Source organism: Phalangium opilio, unplaced genomic scaffold, assembly GCF_054372755.1.
Source record: "Phalangium opilio isolate 3A_F unplaced genomic scaffold, DU_Popi_V2 ptg000002l_1, whole genome shotgun sequence".
Taxonomy (NCBI): domain Eukaryota; kingdom Metazoa; phylum Arthropoda; class Arachnida; order Opiliones; family Phalangiidae; genus Phalangium; species Phalangium opilio.
Genome location: NW_028324144.1, coordinates 6,182,693 through 6,203,921, shown reverse-complemented (window position 1 = coordinate 6,203,921; position 21,229 = coordinate 6,182,693). Strand labels below are relative to the sequence as shown.

The following is a 21,229-nucleotide window of genomic DNA, read 5'->3' as shown; positions in this document are numbered from 1 at the left end:
ATATCGAGAGGTCACATTTCGAGGTTCAATAAAGTTCAATCTGTAACATATATTGCATTGCAACTGTGTTAAAATAAAATCGGTATCTGAGGGATCAGTCTTCAGATACAAATAATTCCAACAACTCTTAGCCGCTTAGCGTCAGCTACGTTTGCCTTTCAAACGTTCGTATATACTTCATCGAAATTAAAATTCAAAATACCTAATACATTTATAACCTATTTTATAAAGTTATTACGCAAGTATAAGGTGAGCTATTTCCTGTATATCAAGTAATGGCAGAAGTAGGATAAGGGACTAGAAGTAAAGAGCTCTAGCATTGGTAGTAGATCCTGGCACTAGTGAACAAATTTGAGGATATTATGCCGCTTCCATCGCGCCTACACTAGAGAAAAAAATTGGTCGAGTTCCAAAAACATTTCCTACCCCCTTCACCTCAACCTAAAGCCGCGGAACACGAACGCGGGTGCTTGAATCTAGTTCGGCCGTCTACCGCCGCGAGCGTCTCACGTTTTGGAGGGAAAATTCAGAAACCACTACCAGAGGGCCAACCGTTGGTGCGTTATCTGGAATATTCACTTTCGCCAAGTGAAGAATTTGGTTACCTCGATACTTCTAGTCTCTTATTTTACTTCTGGTAATGGTTAAAGTGTCCCCCACGTTTTATTATTTGGTTTTTTATGTCTAGTAGAGTCAATCTGTATCAAGCTAAATGAATAAAATGTTCAACCTACAGTAGCCTACCTGACGTTTTTTAAATTGAGGAGAACATATTGAGCTACTGAAAGAGATATGTCTTCTTTCAAAACATGTCCTGTTTTAAATATCTCATGGACGCCGTTTTCCACATAATCCTTAAAAATAAATATGTAAAGCATTATCCAAAAAAAATTTTGTAAGTTTAGATTTACATTCACAATTTTGCTCAGATTTGACTTTTGAAAAAGATATTTCATCTTCAATAGGCCTAGTCCGTTTTTATTCTAATACCTGGTTTATTACGAATAGGCACTCCAACAATTATCGAAATTGCCATCGGACTTAAGTTGTTTTTCTTTATTCCCATAGTTTTTAAAAATTCAAATGGTACTTACATGTCCAATTGTATAATTTATAACGTACTCTATGCTATGGTTCATGACAGACCACGAAAAACAAATAGATATGTAATTATTCTTCGTACGATCTTTTAAAGAAATGTCCGCACAGTTAAAATTTGTAGAAAGAAACCAGTTCAAAAAACGTTCTAGATTTATTCGCTGTTGATCCAATATTGCTAGAATAGCTTACTTGCTATGCAACGCAAGTGGGAAACCTCAAATTTTAAGTAATTTCGATACAGGTATCGCAAGAAAATGTGAAAACCAGAAACATTTTTCTAGGGGTTAAGTGTTAGTTCATGTTTAATGATCGATTTTATATGTTAACATAAAACACCTTGCTTGTTTCTTAAGTTGATTTCGTTTATAACCATAACTTTACGGTTTATCGAAGTTTTCGAGGCCTTTGCACGCAACTCTAACCTGTGCTATTTTTCATATAAGCTGTGAACATTTCCATATTGGATTTTTATTGGGTAAATATTTCATATTCGAGAAGATTGGTCAATATGCGATCAACCACTTCCATCAGTAATAACATAAATTTATTCAGTAACATGAATAACCATGAACCCTGTTACTCATTTTCGAAAAGCTATGGTAGGAACCATGTTTTTGCGACGCTGCTGTGACGCATATTTTGAAACCATTAAGAAGCAAACCTTAGTATATTTGGTATTTTGGCGTGGCTTTCAGATTTTCTTAGCAGGATTCGAGTGGGCTACTAAGTCTCAGGTCGTGGTTTTATTTGCGATAGGTAATTTTTGTTTGCAACTTGGCTTGTAATGTATTCGATAATATTTTATAATAATGTTTAAAATAAAAGTCATTTAACAGCAAACTTTAAACAAATAAAAGCAAGCCTTTATTTTTTAAAGACATTTTACATTTTATACATTACTGTCTAGTTAGTTTTTATACATATGTTAAGAAAGGTGCGTGAGATAGATTTTTTTTATTCAAAGGTGCATATAAATTGGTAAATTTTACGACTGATATCGATTGTTTTTAACTGAATATTTTTTATTAACATCGGATTTTGTTTGAGAATTTTTATTCTCACGTGCCTATGATTGATGAGTGAGATTATCTTTACTTATAAACTTGATGAAACACATATTTTTTTTTTCGTATCAGGATTATTGAATATCTTTTATTTAAACATTTCATGGATTCTTTTATTCCAATAACATTTTTTTCTGATTTTTTTTATTCAGCTAACATTTTGTTATCCCATATTGAGTTCTTCAAGAATGTGTCTAGTGGAACAATTATATCTATACAGCTAAGTGACACTATTGTTTTTCCAGAAGTATAGAAGTATTTCATGGAATTGTACGCCGCACGAAAGTATGATCAGCCAAGCCCATATCTTGAAAATTATCTCCAACTGAGCTAATGCTACAATCTGGTTCGGTTTGATGATTGATTGCTTTGTGTTAAAATATTTTGCAAAAATTTTAGCTTCCTCTCGTTGAAAAAGGAGATCTTGACCGGTTTCCATGTATCTAGCCACTCTTAAACCAGAAAAGGTCATAAATTTAACAGCACAGGCGAATTATTTTATTACTCACAACGTATCGACATTTTGTAGAACATCAAAAGGCAACTTTTTGTTGAAAAGTAATGTGTTTGGCCACCACATCAGAACCTCTTTTCCTTGATACAATTCTTTTCCATTTTTCTGTAGTCGATCTTTAAGAAGATCTAATGCAGCGATGAAAAATCTGGGATTATCTAGTGCAGCCGCTTTACCTCGCAGTATTAGGTTAACCATATTATCGTCATAGTCTAGGAAATTGTAGATTGCTGAGTTCCTTGCACGAGTCATTCTATAGTTTAAACGACCAAATTCCGTTTTGCTTTCACCAAGGGATCTCTACAAATTTAGTTAGAACATTACATCAAAGTTCTTTAGATTTTACTATTATTATGTGTATGCTTTTTGCGGGATTTAAGCATTTTGCACCAAATATGTGTTTTTATGTTAGGTTTTAGGTTTAACATCGCAAAGGCTAATTTGATGTTAAGTTTGCACTTAGTTTTGGTGAGCAAAAATTTTGTATCAAGCTTATAAAGTTTCTGAACCAAAAATGCTTTGCGTTTGTTGTTTGTCAAATAAGAAAGACTCTAGTAAATTCGATTTAGGGAATATGTAATACTAGGCCTAAAACATATGAAAACAACCAATTTACAAGTGATTTCTCTTTTAGGGGTAATAATTTTCACATTGTAATTCTTTAAATTATGTTTTAACTCTAGGTGGGGGTATTCAAAAATAATAGCCTGAATAGGCCCTTTTGGCGAGATAAAGGTGGGGGAGCTATAGTTCCGTAATCCATAAGACAAGATTTATTAAACCATAGAATCAATTTAAGTTTCCTTTTCAATAACAAAGTTACTAGCACTAGGATTTCTTGGAACTTATAATAGTTCTTTTTTTTACAAAAAAACTCAGCTTTAAAACAAAAGGATTCTTCTTCCATGGGAATTTTTCAAGGGATTTTTGAAGGAATTTCCTTGCACTCGCGCTTAAGATACTTTTCAAGATACGAGAAACGGATTTCTTAGAAGTTTTCAGAGTATTTCACGCACCGTCTTCTTAATTATGCAGTAAAGGGACTGAAAATGTTTTTCTCAGTCTAAACCCAAAACTAGAATGTTCTCATGGGAATTGCGAGATATGAATTTCAGCCCAAACTAAACAGTTTTCATCCGTACAGTGGTTTTTATGTTTCTTAAATTTCAAGCGATTCTGGGATTGAAGGCTTTTGGTGTCAGTCATATTTTATGGAAAATGAAACTCCATTTCAATAAAGCTATGGGGCGGAATTGAATACGGTTGCAAATAGGCAGTGAAGTTAAAATTTGGCGTGAAATGGCTAAAATTTGTTCTGGGATGGTAGGTGGCAAAGCTCTCAACGTAAGATAAGTTGAAGGTTTCAGTAAAGGTAACAATCGCCTCTACATCGCCTGACAAGGTTCTGGGCAATTTTGTTTTGGATTAGTTTTTACAGTACTTTCATTTTTAAGGGGAAGTAGGGGGACATAGGTTAGTTTTCTCTTTACATTTTAATGGGTTTCTTGCGAAAATCTTTGACCAAAGTGTGTAGTATATCAATCGAAATTGTAGGATTATGTAAATAAGTTATTGGATCTTACCAGTATTTGATGAAGTATTGGAGAGTCCAATCTAGCTATAGGCGTGATGTTACTCTTAAGCTATTCTTCAATGGTGTCAATACTTCTATCTTTCCCAACTAAAAGCTCTGATTTCAGGTTTCCAGAGTAGGCCATCACGAGAATATACGAGGTTATGAACCATGTCCCAAGGAGTATTCGGAATGATATGGTTTGAATCCTTGTTGGAGGAGCTGACAAATATTACCAAGTACAAAATTACTATTACGTAATATTGATATCATCATGTCCAATGCTGTAACTCTAAACAATACCGCGAAATATTTTTTCTTTGAACTTCGTTAATCACTCTAAGAAATGGAAGTGTTAAAAACGTGTTAAAACGGTGTAAACACCGTAAAAACACCCACAAGAGAGTTTTATTACCTTGACTTTTTAGGGGTCAATTTAAAGTGTAAATTCGGTGTAAAATAACACTATTAAAACACCGTTCGAAATTAAACCTGAAAAATTATAATACTGCGGATTTCTTAAATAAGGTCTTTCATTTATTTTTCATTAATGTTCTAATATTAAAGTCAATACAAACAGTAAAAAATTATTGAAAAACGTAATTGTTAAATCTTTTTTAAAGATGATATTCATGAAAGAAAACAGTTTTATCCTTTAAATAAAATTAACAAAGAAATTGGTAATCTGGCGGTGTTGTACTTTCATAAAACTATGCTAAACGTGTTGGGCGACACTCTTACAGGTGTTAAGCGATACTCTTAAAAAACGAGACTAGGTTTGGTACTGGCCTCACAGTAGGGCCAGCTTGAGAAGCTAAAGTGGGGAACTTGCTTTTGTGACATGTTTTATCATTATTTTGAGAAAAATTAGAGTACAAAATGGTTTTTTTTGTAAAATCTGTAGTGCAAATTAGATTAAACGCGTTTCTGGTGCTCGAAAAACTCTTAGTGAAAAGAGATTATTAAATTTAACAAGAACGTCTATATCTACTGCTTGAATATTATAGCCTCCAAAACTAATTTAATACCCTATGCATTTGTACAAATTAAAAACTTTCTGCCTTTTTCAGAAGTTTATAAACCCGTAAAAATGACTTTATATGCAACAACCCTCGCTTAAAGAGCTATAGTTCTGCATGTGAGAACTTTCCTCCCTATAGGTGATGAAGTTCTCTAAAGATGGGACCCTGCTATGAATATAGCACTAATTGCTAATAATACTGCGGAATAGCGGATAATGAAAATTTAATTAAACAGGAAAACCATACTCGATATTTGAGTTATGCCTCATGAGTGGTCAAAATGTAGCTATAGTGTTTTTTACGTCATCGGTTTTGCTCTTAAGTCTAGGAAAAGTACTAGAATTTCTACTATTATCCTACCAATAAATCTCCAACTCTTAAAGGTGTTACGCGACACTCTTAAAGGTGCGAAGCGACACTCTGAAAGGTGCCATGCCGCACCCTTTAAGGAGTTGCACAACACTAATATAAGAGTAAAAATTCACTTTCAGTGCGATATAAGAGTTAAAAAGGTGTTAAACTACACCTCTGTTGCACCATTTTATTCTTCTCTTTTCCACCAATTGCTCAAATAAGTGTTATTAAACACTTTCAGGGGTGTAAATGAACACCTGTAACGGTGTCAAATTTGGACCCATATAAACTACTTTTAAAGGTGTTAAAGCACACCCCAATTTCTTAGAGTGATGAGGATATACTTAACTGTTTTTTAGTATTCCCGCCAAATAGAACCACAGAGATCCGGGAAATGATCGGAATTGAGCATTGCAGTCTTTTGGTACTACACTTTGCGAAAGCTTCGAAAATAATGAAAGTAATATGATAAATATTGTCAAAACTTCCCAAACTTGTTTCGAAAATCCGTTTATTTTGAAAGAACTACACACTGAGAAACTAATGTCAAAAAAACAATAGTTTTCACCATGTTTTTGATTGTTTAATGCTGTTATCCAGAAAAACCTCTAACAAGCCTTAATATATACAGGTAGTCGCTGTTTTTAGAAATTACATTACCTTAATTTTAAATATACAGCAAAACATTTTTTTTTATGTTAACGACTTAGGAAAAAACAGCTAGTTTTTATTTCTCAAACGGAAGTGCAGGATATGTTATTATTAATAGAACGTTGCTGTTTTCCGGGAAAAAAAGGATTCTGCCGTGAAGAATACAGTAGTGTATAATTAAAACACAGATAGTTACACTATTAAGTATAAATTTAACGTATGTTTTACTGTTTAATCCACCGTAAATTAAAGTTTTGCATACTATAATTTGAACATTAAATACTTTACTTTAAACCTTGAAGCACTTTATTTTAAACCTTGAAGCACTTTATTTTAAACCTTTGAAGCGCTTCAATTTAAACCTTGAAGCAATATAACCTAATCTTACCTAGCCATGCTAAGCCTTTTGGAAAAGTTCCGCGTTTATTATGAAAGGACCCATATGAAAATAAAAATATTTTGGAAAGTCAGTGAATTGCTAATTTTAAAACCAGTTTTTTAACTTTGCAATTTCTCTTCTTCATTATAATTTCAACCTACTTATTTCTAAAATTGACCGAAAATGTACAAAACGTGTTAGGCGACATTCTTAAAAGCGTTATGCGACACTCTTAAAAGCGTTATGCGACACTCTTGGAGTGGCGTCGCTAGGCCTTTTATGGGGGCTATAGCTCCCCCAAATTTCAAAGTTAGCCCCCTCAAAATAATCCGAACACTAACTTCTAAATCGTCGACTTTAGTTACAGTTAGAGAAATTTCCGCTTTAAAAACGTCGTTAGTTCAAACTGTTCCAAGTTCTCGCACTTCCATGGATTTTCTTTTTTTAAATATAGTAGAGTAGATTAGGTCAAACGCGTTTCTGGTGCTCGAAAAACTCTTCGTGAAAAGAGATTATTAAATTTGACGAATACGTCTGTATCTACTGCTGGGATATTAGGGCCTCCAAAACCAATTTAATACCCGATGCATTTATACTAATTTAAAACTTTCTGCCTTTTTCAGAAGTTATTAAGTCGGTGAAAATGGGGGTGTAAATTAACATCTGTAATGGTGTCAAATTTGGACCCATATAAACAACTTTTAAAGATGTTAAAGCACACCAGATTTTCTAAGAGTGTATAACAGCAACCAGTATAAATTTACCCAAATGGACAGTCTGTTAAAAACAGCTAGTCGTCTTATATAAATGACAAGTTGCATCTTAACCAACAGAGCTTAATGTTTTTAAAAAAGGTTTGAGTGCTTTTAGTTTAAAAGCAAAGAGCGTCTTTATCAAAATAAGCTCCGGGATTTATAACTGTTCTAAGGGCTGTTATTTTTACAGCAACCCTATTTTTTAGTGTACCATAAGCGGTTTGAAACAGCATGATGTGTTTTGATTTTCACAGCAAACCACGTTTCAATCCACAGTGCTTAGTGAGTTTAAAACCACATATTTTGCTGTTAGTTTTACAGCAGCAGACATTTTACGTAACTGTGATTTATTGGTAGTACACTCTAAGAAATGGAAGTGTTAAAAACGTGTTAAAACGGTGTAAACACCGTAAAAACACCCACAAGAGAGTTTTATTACCTTGACTTTTTAGGGGTCAATTTAAAGTGTAAATTCGGTGTAAAATAACACTATTAAAACACCGTTCGAAATTAAACCTGAAAAATTATAATACTGCGGGTTTCTTAAATAAGGTCTTTCATTTATTTTTCATTAATGTTCTAATATTAAAGTCAATACAAACAGTAAAAAATTATTGAAAAACGTAATTGTTAAATCTTTTTTAAAGATGATATTCATGAAAGAAAACAGTTTTATCCTTTAAATAAAATTAACAAAGAAATTGGTAATCTGGCGGTGTTGTACTTTCATAAAACTATGCTAAACGTGTTGGGCGACACTCTTACAGGTGTTAAGCGATACTCTTAAAAAACGAGACTAGGTTTGGTACTGGCCTCACAGTAGGGCCAGCTTGAGAAGCCAAAGTGGGGCACTTGCTTTTGTGACATGTTTTATCATTATTTTGAGAAAAATTCGAGTACAAAATGGTTTTTTTCTTTTGTAAAATCTGTAGTGCAAATTAGATTAAACGCGTTTCTGGTGCTCGAAAAACTCTTAGTGAAAAGAGATTATTAAATTTAACAAGAACGTCTATATCTACTGCTTGAATATTATAGCCTCCAAAACTAATTTAATACCCTATGCATTTGTACAAATTAAAAACTTTCTGCCTTTTTCAGAAGTTTATAAACCCGTAAAAATGACTTTATATGCAACAACCCTCGCTTAAAGAGCTATAGTTCTGCATGTGAGAACTTTCCTCCCTATAGGTGATGAAGTTCTCTAAAGATGGGACCCTGCTATGAATATAGCACTAATTGCTAATAATACTGCGGAATGGCGGATAATCAAAATTTAATTAAACAGGAAAACCATACTCGATATTTGAGTTATGCCTCATGAGTGGTCAAAATGTAGCTATAGTGTTTTTTACGTCATCGGTTTTGCTCTTAAGTCTAGGAAAAGTACTAGAATTTCTACTATTATCCTACCAATAAATCTCCAACTCTTAAAGGTGTTACGCGACACTCTTAAAGGTGCGAAGCGACACTCTGAAAGGTGCCATGCCGCACCCTTTAAGGAGTTGCACAACACTAATATAAGAGTAAAAATTCACTTTCAGTGCGATATAAGAGTTAAAAAGGTGTTAAACTACACCTCTGTTGCACCATTTTATTCTTCTCTTTTCCACCAATTGCTCAAATAAGTGTTATTAAACACTTTCAGGGGTGTAAATGAACACCTGTAACGGTGTCAAATTTGGACCCATATAAACTACTTTTAAAGGTGTTAAAGCACACCCCAATTTCTTAGAGTGTAAAACAGCATATAGTGCTGGTTTTTTCATTGACCCCTACAATATATTCAACGGTTAAGACTGTCTTTGAAACAACCTCTGAAGCGGTTATTTTAAAAGCTACAAACGCCCCTGAATACACGAACAATTAATACTTAAAACTGTTAGTTCCACTGTTTAGAAAAACAGTATTGTTGACGGTATTAAAAACAGGGAGGATGCGCAATTAAATTAACATCATCTTGATGGCATACGCTATTGCCATTACCATAGTGTTTATTTTACAGCATTTTTATTCTGTGTGTAGAAGAAGTTCCTTCTCTATCAACGCAGGAATAAATATTGTATCTGTCCACCAAAACGCTGGGAGATATATGGCATGTTGATAACATATAGTTTGCTGGCGTAAATAAGAACAATGTTACGTCCAGTACCTTAAAATTGATATAAAAATATATCATTAGACACTGTTGCCATCTGATGGGATTAAGTTTTTGTTTGTATTACTTTACTGATCAAAGCATTAAAGAAAATATATATTTCACGTATGCCAGAGACAGGGCCCTTCGTATATAGAGAGGTCACATTTCGAGGTTCAACGAAGTTCAATCTGAAGAAAATATTGCATTGCCACTGTGTTAAAATACAAGTCACGTAAAAAAATTACGTATTAGCTAGGTGTGGTTGAGGTGGAAGGGCATGTTAGTTTCGTATGTGCGGATGTAGTACAGTATTCATGTTTTCTAACTCGCTAACTTAATATTCGAGATGGCCCAACGTTTGGTGTACATTAAGTTCTTACCACATCAAAATAAAAAGGTCTTTTCGCCTCTCTAGCCTCGACAGACAATCCACAAACATACACACTCACAGATCATAATCTTAAAGCCAGTATATCTTTCACAACGTAGATAAAACCTAAACAACTATATATAAATATACAAACATTGAAGAGTCAGGAGATGTTTTCAACGACAACTATAAATAAATAGCAGCAACCCAGCCTTTACACATAGTGCCCTTTCCGTATGAAAATGAATCTCTCATTCTAGGCACCTTGCCCGCATTCCCCATCCTCCTTTGCTAACCCAAAAAACCGGAGTAAAGAGAAAGTATTTTAATCCGTTTCGATACGGCCGTCCGTCAAATGAACCGTATGATGTTCCTTTTTGAACCATATGAGGTTCTTTTGTCAACCATGTGAGTTATATTACATCAAATGAGTTTCTATGATCTTATCAAGCTTCTTATTTTATCAGTGTTACATTCACAAGAAAGAGAAATTAAATTTTTCCACCATTATGAAACCCACAACTTGAAAAATCACGTTTAATTTATGGAAAACTAGCTGTTAAGGCCCGTTTTCAATCAAGCTTTTCATGAAGCTTTTGCTTCAAAAACTGAAGCAAAACGCTAAAGCGAAATCGGAACCCGTTTTCAAACGCGCTTTTTTGGGCGCTTCTGAATCAGATTCGCGTGAAATAATCGAAAAGCTGGTATCTACCTCGGGTAGATATTTGCTTTCGCTTTTATCCGAAAAAGCGCTTGGCCTGGTAGTCACGTGGGTACGTTATTTCTCTCGAGCAATTTTTTTGCGCCGCGTGCTTTAAAGTGAGAATAGGCCTAATTTTCAAAAACAATATCGAGTGTTAAGGATATTTAGAAGCATTTTAATGGTGTTTTTATTTATTTTAAGGATATTTATGAGTATTATTTAACTAGCCTAAAGATTGAACAGAAGACAACTGATATAAACACGGGTCCTGACGAGCGTGGAGAGGCGAGAGAAGTGAATTTGAAAACGGGTGAAGAGTTTCGCTTTTGCTTCACCATTTGAATCGCGTTTTTGTCGTGAAAATCGCGATTTACTGTTGAAGCGAAGCTCCTAAAAAAAGCAACTAGAAAAGCTTGATTGAAAACGGGCCTTTACTCGTGACTTCTTTCGCGTGGAATTAGTAGTTAAAAAATCAGATTTTTTTTTGAAATGGAAACGTATTATAAGACCTTCCGGTTTAAAAAAGTATCCCTTACGTTAAAGTTAAAAAATATCATCTAGGTTAGGTCAACGTGATAGCGCAAAATAAACGTTGAAATGATAAAGTAATAAATTCTTCAAGCTGAAATAAACCCACTATACTTGCTATATGTTAAAGTAGTATATGTCTTAAAAAGAGGAATTGCTACATAATAGCCCAAAAACCTCAAAATTAACATACTGGCGGGATAAATTCCTATATGTTAACACCAAATTTCATCTAAACACGTTCAGCCGTTAAAGTTCGATTAAATAACTAAATCAAAAACTTTCACATTTATAATATTAGAAGGATAGTATAGTATTATTAGGATTTCAGCCAAATAATAAAATTTTCAACATACTGTACCTGACGTTTTTTAAATTAAGGAGAACATATTGAGCCACAGAAAAAGCCAAGTCCTCTTTCAAAAAATGTCCATTTTTAAATTTCTCATGGATTCCTTTTTCCACATAATCCTTAGAGAAAATACAAACAATTATGCACTCCGGTTATAACCGTACCTTAATGGGCGGTGAAATGGAAAATATGGAGATTTTTTTATGTTTCTTCTACTAAATACAGGGTGGCTTCGGTATTTGTGGCCAATAGCTTCTATGGGATAGTATTATTTCACTGAAAATAGTATGTTTCCTACCATATTGGGTTGCAGGATTGATAACGTGAATAATAGATATGTAATGCAATAGACTGCTGTAATCGAAATAATGTTTAACGTATTGCCTACAGTTTAAGACTTGATTGCTCAGTGTAAAACAAGTATTTATTGTGGACAAACGTCCCTGATACTTATTAACAAAATGTACAGTGTTATGTTGGCTAATCTAGTAATTGTTCAAAAGGAAATCCGTCTGCGTGAAGACACATTTCCAATCTGTACGTGAGATTCGCGCGAACATTGGCCAAAGTTGCAACTGTAATTTCTCCAAACGCGCCTCTAATCCTACGTTTTAATTCTTCTAAGGAAGGTGGCGCAGTCTCGTAGACTCTGGCCTTCACATGTCCCCATAAAAAGAAATCCATTGGCGTCAAATCGGGTGATCTCGGAGGCCAAGGTATAGAACCCCCTCTTCCTATCCAGCGGTTTGGAAAGCGAAGATCTAGCCACTGACGGACAAGGACACCGTAGTGAGGTGCGGCCCCGTCTTGCTGGAAGACCATAGTCCGTATTGTGGCCAATGGTAGTTCGTCTAAAGCATCTTCAAGGTCCGTTTGAAGAAAATTAAGGTAACGAGCTGCCGTCAACGTTTCGTCAAAAAAATACGGACATATGATAATTAGGTATGTTTGAAAACGTACCACGTCTTCGCTTTATGTACTATTTAAAAAGGGCGTACCAAGGGGTGTAAACGCAATTTGGCCCCTTTTAAATAGTACATAAAGCGAAGACGTGGTACGTTTTCAAACATACGTTTCAAGTTCAACATGCCACGGTACACAAACGCGGAGATGACGCAAATGATTCTTTGCTTGGGAAAGCTAAACGCCTGTACGCGCAGAAATATCCCGATAGGCAGCAACCAAGCCGGAATCTTTTCCCGAAGATCTTGGCAAACCTTTTGACTGGCGGTTCGTTCAAAAAACGTGAACGTCAACCGCGTGCCGATAGAATAGTAGGAAACAAAGACGGAAATCATGCACCTGAGGTAGCACTTGCTCGTCTTCATCAGCACCCATGTACAAGTAGTCGAGCTGTTGCGACTGACATTGGTTGTAGCCATCACACAGTTCCAAAGATTTGGCATGCACATCACTATCACCCGTACAAACTACATCTGCACCAGGGATTGCACGACGGTGATAATTTAAAACGAATCGACCTTTGCTTGTTTCTTCACGATTGGTCGGAGGTACTTATTTAAAATAGTCCATGAAATCTCAAACTAATTTGAATTTAAAATCATTTGGAGGTATTTCCTGCAGATTGGTCTTATAACTAGTAAAATAATCGACAAAAAATCACGTCACTTTCCTTTTCACCCTCCCTTTAAGAATTTTTTTTTTTTTTTTCATTTCACCATTTGATCCCGTTTTGACAATCATATCAATTTTAAACTGGCATTATTGAGCCCCCAAAAATTAATGATTGCTCCCGGGTAGCGTTCAAATTTCAACAATATGTTTCAGTAAATGGAAGCGGTACTTACATTTCCTATGGTATACTTTATTTCGCATAAACTCTGGTTCATGACAGAATTCTTTTAAATTTCAAAATGCTTAACTTCTTCCACAACAAACTTCAATTCATGTTATGTTATAAAAGTTACATCGCTCTTAAAAGACATTCATGTTTTTACCGTTTTTCTTAAATTATTCGATTTATTGCAAGGATTTTGTATCCTTTTTACTCAGTTCGACTGCTCTCATCGACAAACGTTTCGCTTTGAATCTCTTGCCCAAAACCAACAGACCAAATTATAATATATTACTTTCCGCATGGTTTGGATCTTTAATTGTTTTTTTTTTCGATCTCTAAAATGTGTATTATATGTATACAATGAATCGATGTATAGGGAGAAAACGTTTCCTTCACAGTTCATGACTATAATTGCACTTCCATTTAGTGCCAGGAAAATAGAAAGGTTAGAAGGCCACTTTTGAATTTGCAGGTTATCGAGTCTACGATGTTGTTAGGAAAGTAAACGAATTAGGATCAAGTTTAATATGCGGGATAGCTTACAGGCTTAAAATAGATAAGCCACTCTTTATATGACATTTGTGTTGATTTGATTATTGAAACTAGTCACAGTGTATGGTATCTAGAAAATCGAAATTCAACATTCGTGTTTTCTAAATTAACTCGATCCTTCGTTACCTCAAACGGTTCTCGACTCTCATCATCACTGAACCGCAATTATTTCTTTTTTGCACTCAATAATAGAAGCTTTTGAAATCAAGAAAATGACCAAAGTTTTCTCATTTAAAGAAAGTACAGAATAATATAAAACCACGGTTAATGTTCAAGAAAAAAACGGGTTAATCATAAACGGTTCATGAGAGCGGAACAGGGAATTAATTTTCATCTTTTCCTTTTGATAACGTTTGGCCATGAGACTTCCTCTAATCGGATAAGATTTAATGTCGGTCACAAAAGTCAAAATGACTTATTCAAAATGAGCCCTCGAATCAGCTAGTTTCATCTGATTGCCATATAGATAATGTAGGAAACAAAATAGTTTTGCCTATAAATTGTGTTAAGCACAATGCGAACACGTTGAAATCTATCTAAAAAGTAACAGTACCATAGAAAACTTCTATATTAATCTAGAGATAGAAATAGGGTTCCAAAATTTTAATCTTTAAATCCACAAAATATACATATACAGTTTTACTGCTAAAGGGGAGTGTTGTTTTTGAAGTAAGCAATTTTTTACGTTCTGTTGTGCTTCCAGTATTACACTTAGCAGGTAGCAACGAAAATCGTCTTAGGTCGCAATCATATATCGAATGCTCACTTGGAAATATTTACTTAAAGATCTTCATGATCTTTAAACTTTCTTTGAAAATTAGAAAACAAAATTCCAATATGATACGCGCCGAATGTCTTGTTAAATTATGAGTACAACTTGATTTGTGTATTGTAAAACGTTACAAATAGCAGTTTTTGAAGTTTAGAATCTATAGCACAGTTCTAGAAAAAGCGTTTGCACCTTAATATCGATTTTCAAGAAAATCGTACAAGTGGAATTCTTTAGTCCATGCTGAAACTAGAGCTAAGCGTGACTTATCCCAGCCAACATTTTAGAAGTATTTCAAAGATTTTTACACCGCACGAAGCTATGATCAGCCAAACCCATATTTTGAAAATGACCTCCAACTGGGATAGTGTTACGATCTGGATCGATTTGATTATTAATTGCTTTGCATTCAAATATTTGGCGTATTTTTTAGCTTCTTCTCGTTGAAATAGATGGTCTTGACCGGTCTCCGTGTATCTAGCCATTCTTAAAAATAAATACAAAACCGGTGATTATTTTAACCACACAGATGACATTATTACTCACAATATATCGACATTTTGTAGAACATCAAAGGACAAGTTTTTGTTGAAAATTAATGTGTTTGGGCTCCACATCAGAACCTCTTTACCTTGGTACAATTCTTTTCCATTTTCCTGCAGTCTTTCTTTAAGAAGGTCCAATGCGGGGATGAAAAATCTTGGATTATCCATTGCAGCCGCTTTTCCGTGTAGTATGAGGTTAGCAATATCGTCGTCATAGTCAGTGAAATTATGGACTACAGAATCTTTTACGCCACCAGTCATTCGATAGCTAAGACGTCCAAAATCCGTTTCGCCTTCATCAAAGGCATCCTATAAATTTAGTTATAAAATTGCAGCAAAGTGCGTTTAAGAATTTGTTTTGACTATTCAAATTTTGTATGATTTTTGTTAGATTTATGCATTTAGCACCAGATAATTAAGTATTACCAATATACTAAGAAGTATCGGAGATCGATATCTAGCTATGGGTGTGATGTTGTTGTTCAGCAATTCTTGAATAGTGTCAATACGTCTGTCTTTCCCCAATAAAAGGTCGGATTTCAGATTACCGGAGTAGGCCATCACGAGAATGGACGAGGTTATGAACCACGTCCCAAGGAGTATTCGAAATGTTATGGTTTTAACCCTGGTTGGGGGAGCTGAAAAAAAGAAAAGAGTATTAAGAAAATATTACAAAATGGTCTAGAGTACCCCCTCAACACAATACAACTTTATAATTAAAACGGAAATCCGGAAATATTGCTTTTGCGCTTCGTTGATGAAGAAATACTTAACTGTTTTTCAATATTCCAGCCAAATAGAACCACAGAGATCCGGGAAGTGAACGAAACTGGGTATTACCGGTTTTCGGTACCACGTTTTGCGAAAGCTTCGAAAATGTTGCCAGAAATATGATAAAAATTGTCAAAACTTCCCAAACTTGATTGGAAAATCCCTTTATTGAGTAAGAACTTGAAGAAGTTCCATGTTTTTTAACGCAGGAATAAATATAGGATCTGTCCACTAAAACGTTGTGAGAGATATGGAATTCGTGCGTGTTAGCCGGCAATGGTGTAATTAAGAATAATATAACGTCCAGTACCTCAAAAATTAAATAAAAATGTTTTGTTAGTATTGCTGTTCCTATCTACTGGGTTTTAGTTTTCCTTTGTATTACTTTTTTATTAAAAGCATGAAGGAAGTATAATATTTCACGTATGCCAGTGACAGAGTCCTTCGTATTCTACAGGGCCGGTAGGCCCTTGTAGATATGACTTGATACTCTTCTTTAACGTTAAAGCAAAATTCACATGCTTTTTCCAATTTTCCTATGGAGATTAACATGGGGTTTTTCGTGATATTTAACCACCTCTAACTGAAAAACTACAGCGAAGTTACTTTTCGGAATACTCTAAATTTAACAATTAAGTATTCAGGGTGTGCGATCGGCTAGTTTAATCAGAAAAAATTAAGTCTAAGTATGTTAATTTTAGTTAATTACAGAAGTACTTGTTTCGACCATCGTGATTGGACATAATAATAATGCTAGAGCTCTTCGAAAACTCAGATTAACCAAGTATCTATGGTGTAGTGGTTATCACGTCCGCTTTACACTCGGAAGGTCCCAGGTTCGAGCCCTGGTAGATACATGACTTGACTATCGTTATTGGACACAATAATAAGCTAGATCTCTTCGAAAACTCAGAATAACCAAGTATTCATTGTGTAGTGGTTATCACGTCCGCTTTACACGCGGAAGGTCCCGGTTTCGAGCCCTGGTAGATACATGTTTTGACCATCGTGATTCGACATAATAATAAGCTAGATCTCTTCGGAATCTCAGTATTACCTGCTATGTGTAGTGTAGTGGTTATCTCGTCCGCCTAGATACATTTTTTGACCATCGTAATTGGACATAATAATAAGCGGTAAAGAAAACATAATTACTCAAAATTTAAATACATTAAGACTGAAGCGACAGATATTATATAAAAACGTCTTGGTTTGGACCAAGGCTGAAAAAACAAACGATATGTGTGAGGCTTATCAATTGACTGAAGTATCAGATATTGAAATTTTTTCTAGTTATTTTTATACACTCAATCCTTAATCAATATTTAATTCAATCAACTGATTTTACTGTTAATCGACCTAGTCCCTCTAAATTAATTGAAAAAATTACATATCTACGCTTTTTCAAAAACAATTACATTTTCCGAAAACATTTTATCATGAAATTAATTATTTTGAAGGGATTTCGTGTCGATGCTCACTAACTTGTGAGCATCTTGACCGACATAGTTTTAATTGTTGCTGGCTTGACAAATTTTCAAGTTTGCACCAAAAGAAGTTTAAATCTGTTTTAAGTTGTTGATAAGACTGTCGTTTAGAGTGAATGTCGTCTACTTAAGACAAAGCAACAAAGTTTATCCTGTGTGGTAAAGGGTAAAGATCACATGAACAGAAATACTTCTCAGACTTGTTATATTCATTTCCCGCGGAAATAATATGGTTAAACACATCATTCATTACTAGTTATGCCAAGAAGGTCACATTTCACTCCGACACCCCCTCCCTTCCTCTATTTTCCCAATATATGGCATTTTATAATCACCAGTGGTTTCAGTGTATGGGTCATCTGAGCTGTCGCAACACGCTCAGCCAATATTACCATAGACTGAGTTATGACCAAGAAATTCTTAAGTACGGAAAAGGAAGTTCCAGTGCAACTTTACCATCAAAGAGGCGACAATAGAAATGTAGCATTTTGATAAACGAAATTAAATGTATGAATTCGCGCAACACCCTTGTTTGGCATCCACGATCTAATATTTACATTTTCCATTCGAGTTATGCCAAAGTTCGCTTGCTTTTTTTAGACATCCAGTAGAACATTTCAAATATTCAATACTGTATCCTCAAGATGATAAATTAATTTCATGATAAAATGTTTTCGGAAAATGTAATTGTTCTTGAAAAAGCGTAGATATGTAATTTTTTCAATTAATTTAGAGGGACTAGGTCGATTAACAGTAAAATCAGTTGATTGAATTAAATATTGATTAAGGATTGAGTGTATAAAAATAACTAGAAAAAATTTCAATATCTGATACTTCAGTCAATTGATAAGCCTCACACATATCGTTTGTTTTTTCAGCCTTGGTCCAAACCAAGACGTTTTCATATAATATCGAGATGTGACATTTCGAGGTTCTACAAAGTTCAATCTGTAATATACATTGCATTTCGACTGTGTTAAAATAAAATCATTATCTGAGGGGCCAGTCTTCAGGTAGAAAAATCTCCTGTTCTACCTTAGTGTAATCTACTTTCTCTTTTCAAACCCTCGTATATACTTCATCAACATTAAAAATAAAATTACCTAAACACATGTTTTGAAAAATTTGGAAGTATTTTGGAGCGTTCCCTTAAAATCAAGCAGTATTTCAAAAAGTCCCTAAATTTTTCTGTTTTTGTTTTTCATTAGAAGTATGCTTAGCATAATCAAGTTTTTTCAAGCTAATTGAGTAAAATTTTCAACCTACAGTACCTGACATTTTTTAAATTGAGGAGAACATATTGTGCCACAGACAGAGATAAGTCTTCTTTTAAAAAATGTCCGTCTTTAAACTTGTCATGGATTCCACTTTCCAGATAATCCTTAAACATAATAAAAAGAATTATGCATTCCTGTTTTATTAGTAGCTGGCTCAAAACGTTTTATTTTTTTTTTCGTATCACCATTTCACTGCTATTTTGAAAATCATGTGAATTTTAAATTGGAATTATTGACTGAAGTTGAGCAACTCAATATGTATGATATAACAATTGAACCCGAGTAGTGTTAAATTTTTGAGAATAGTTTATAAAAATGCAAGCGGTACATACATTTCCAATGGAATAATTTATTACGCATAAACTCTGGTTCATTATATAATCCTTCACTTAAGTTTCAAAATGCTAAGCTTCTTCCACCAAAATTTACTACTCATGTTATATTATTTAGAATATAGCGCTATTAAAAGTCATTGATATCTTTACATTTTCCCCTAAGTTTCCTCGATATATTTCCAGAACTTTTTACCTTCTTTCACCCTACAAAAATGTTTCAAAACTGCAACTAATGGTACCGCTTTCATCGACAAACCTTTCGCTATGAAACACATGCGCATAACCAACAGACCAAATAATAATATAATTTTTCCCGCATGGATAAAATCTTTAAATGATGTGTGGTTTAGTCTCAGTAACATGTAGTGTATTCAATGAATCAATATGTATGAAGAAAACAACTCATGGCTTTAAATGCACTGCAAGAGTTTAAAATTTAAATTTTGTGTTGGGAGAATGTGAAAGTTTTACTTCAATTTTTTTAGATTATCGTAATCAAAAGCTACGATGTTGTTAGAAAAGTAAACGAATTGGGCTGAAGCTTTTAATGTGGGCTCGCTTACTCGTCTGAAATAGATAAGCCACAATTTCTATCGACAAATGGGATGAATAGATTTTTAAACGAGTTCAATTTTATACATGTTTTTTTATCTAGAATAGCACAGTTCAACTTTCGTGTTTTCTAAATTGTCTCAGTCCTTCGTTACCTGAAGAGAGTCTTGACTCTAATCACCACTGAACCGCACTTTTAATTAGCACACAATAAGAGCAGTTATAAAGACCAAGAAAATGTCCTACCAAAGTTTTCTCATTTAACGAAAGTACAGAATAATATAAAACTACACTCAATGTTCAAGAGAAAAAAACGGGTTAATCATAAACGGGTCATGAGAGCGGAACAGGCCATTAATTTTCATATTTGCCTTTTGCTCACGTTTCCCTATGAGACTTCTTGTAATCGGATAAGATTTAATGTTGGTACCAAAAGTCAAAATGACTTATTCAAAATGAGCTAGCAATCATCGAATCAACTAGTTTCATCCGATTGCCATAAATATGGATATTGTGAGAAAAAAAGTAGTTTTACACCCGACAGTACCTATTACTTGTGTTAAGCACAATGCGAACAAGCTTTATTTATCTAAAATATATAATAGTACCCTAGAAAACTTGTATATTAAACTACAGATAGAAATTGTGATCCAGTATTTTAATCTTTAAATCCTTAAAATATACATTTACAGTTTTACTGCTAGAGGGGAGTGTGCTTTAGACGTAATCAATTTATTACGTCAGAAATAAGGCTCCTGTTGTGCTTCCAATTTTACATTTAGCAGGTAGCAACGATAATCGTCTTAGGTAGCAATCATATACATTTACAGTTTTACTGCTAGAGGGGAGTGTGCTTTAGACGTAAGCAATTTATTACGTCAGAAATAAGGCTCCTGTTGTGCTTCCAATTTTACACTTAGCAGGTAGCAACGATTATCGTCTTAGGTAGCAATCATAAATCTAAATGCTCACTTGGAAATATTTACTTAAAGATCTTCATGTTCATGAAACTTTCATTGAGAATTAGAAAAAAAAAATTCCAAAATGACTTTCGCCTAAAGAATGTCTTGTTACATTTTGAGTACAACTTGATTTGTATATTTCAAGGCGTTAAAAGTAACAGTTATTGAAGTTCAAAATTTCTAGTACAGTTCTAGAAAAAGCGTTTGCAACTTAATATGGATTTTCATAAAGTCTTACAAGTGGCACTCTTTAGTCCATGTAGAACCTAGAGCTAAGCTCGACTATTGCCCATCCAACATTTTATAAGTATTTCAAGGAATTGTACACCGCACGAAGCAATGATCAGCCAACCCCATATTTTGAAAATGACCACCAACTGCGATATTTTTACGATCTCAATAGATTGGTTGATTGATTGCTTTACATTCAAATATTTCGAGTATATTTTAGCTTCTTCTCGTTGAAATAGATGGTCTTGACCGGTCTCCGCGTACCTTGCAATTCTTAAAAATAAATAAAGAACATGTGATTATTTTAACCACAAAGTTAACATTATTACTCACAACATATCGACATTTTGTAGAACATCAATGGACAAGTTTTTGTTGAAAAATAATGTGTTCGGGCTCCACTTCAGAACTTCTTTTCCTTGATACAATTCTTTTCCATTTTCGTGT

General features: G+C 34.2%; 1 protein-coding gene, 1 long non-coding RNA gene and 1 other non-coding gene across 5 annotated transcripts in view; 2 read left to right on the top strand and 1 right to left on the bottom strand.

The window, feature by feature from the left end:
- The window catches only part of LOC149718443 (cell adhesion molecule Dscam1-like), a 451,194-nt gene that overhangs the window by 245,309 nt on the left and 184,656 nt on the right, over window positions 1-21,229 (top strand). The window lies entirely within an intron of this gene.
- TRNAV-UAC (transfer RNA valine (anticodon UAC)) lies at window positions 16,723-16,795 on the top strand. The gene has a single exon. It is a non-coding gene; the product is annotated as a tRNA-Val (tRNA).
- LOC149718450 (uncharacterized) lies at window positions 20,234-21,225 on the bottom strand. The gene is made up of 2 exons (XR_016370716.1): window positions 21,116-21,225; window positions 20,234-21,055 (listed from the first exon to the last, which is right to left on the bottom strand). It is a non-coding gene; the product is annotated as an uncharacterized LOC149718450 (long non-coding RNA).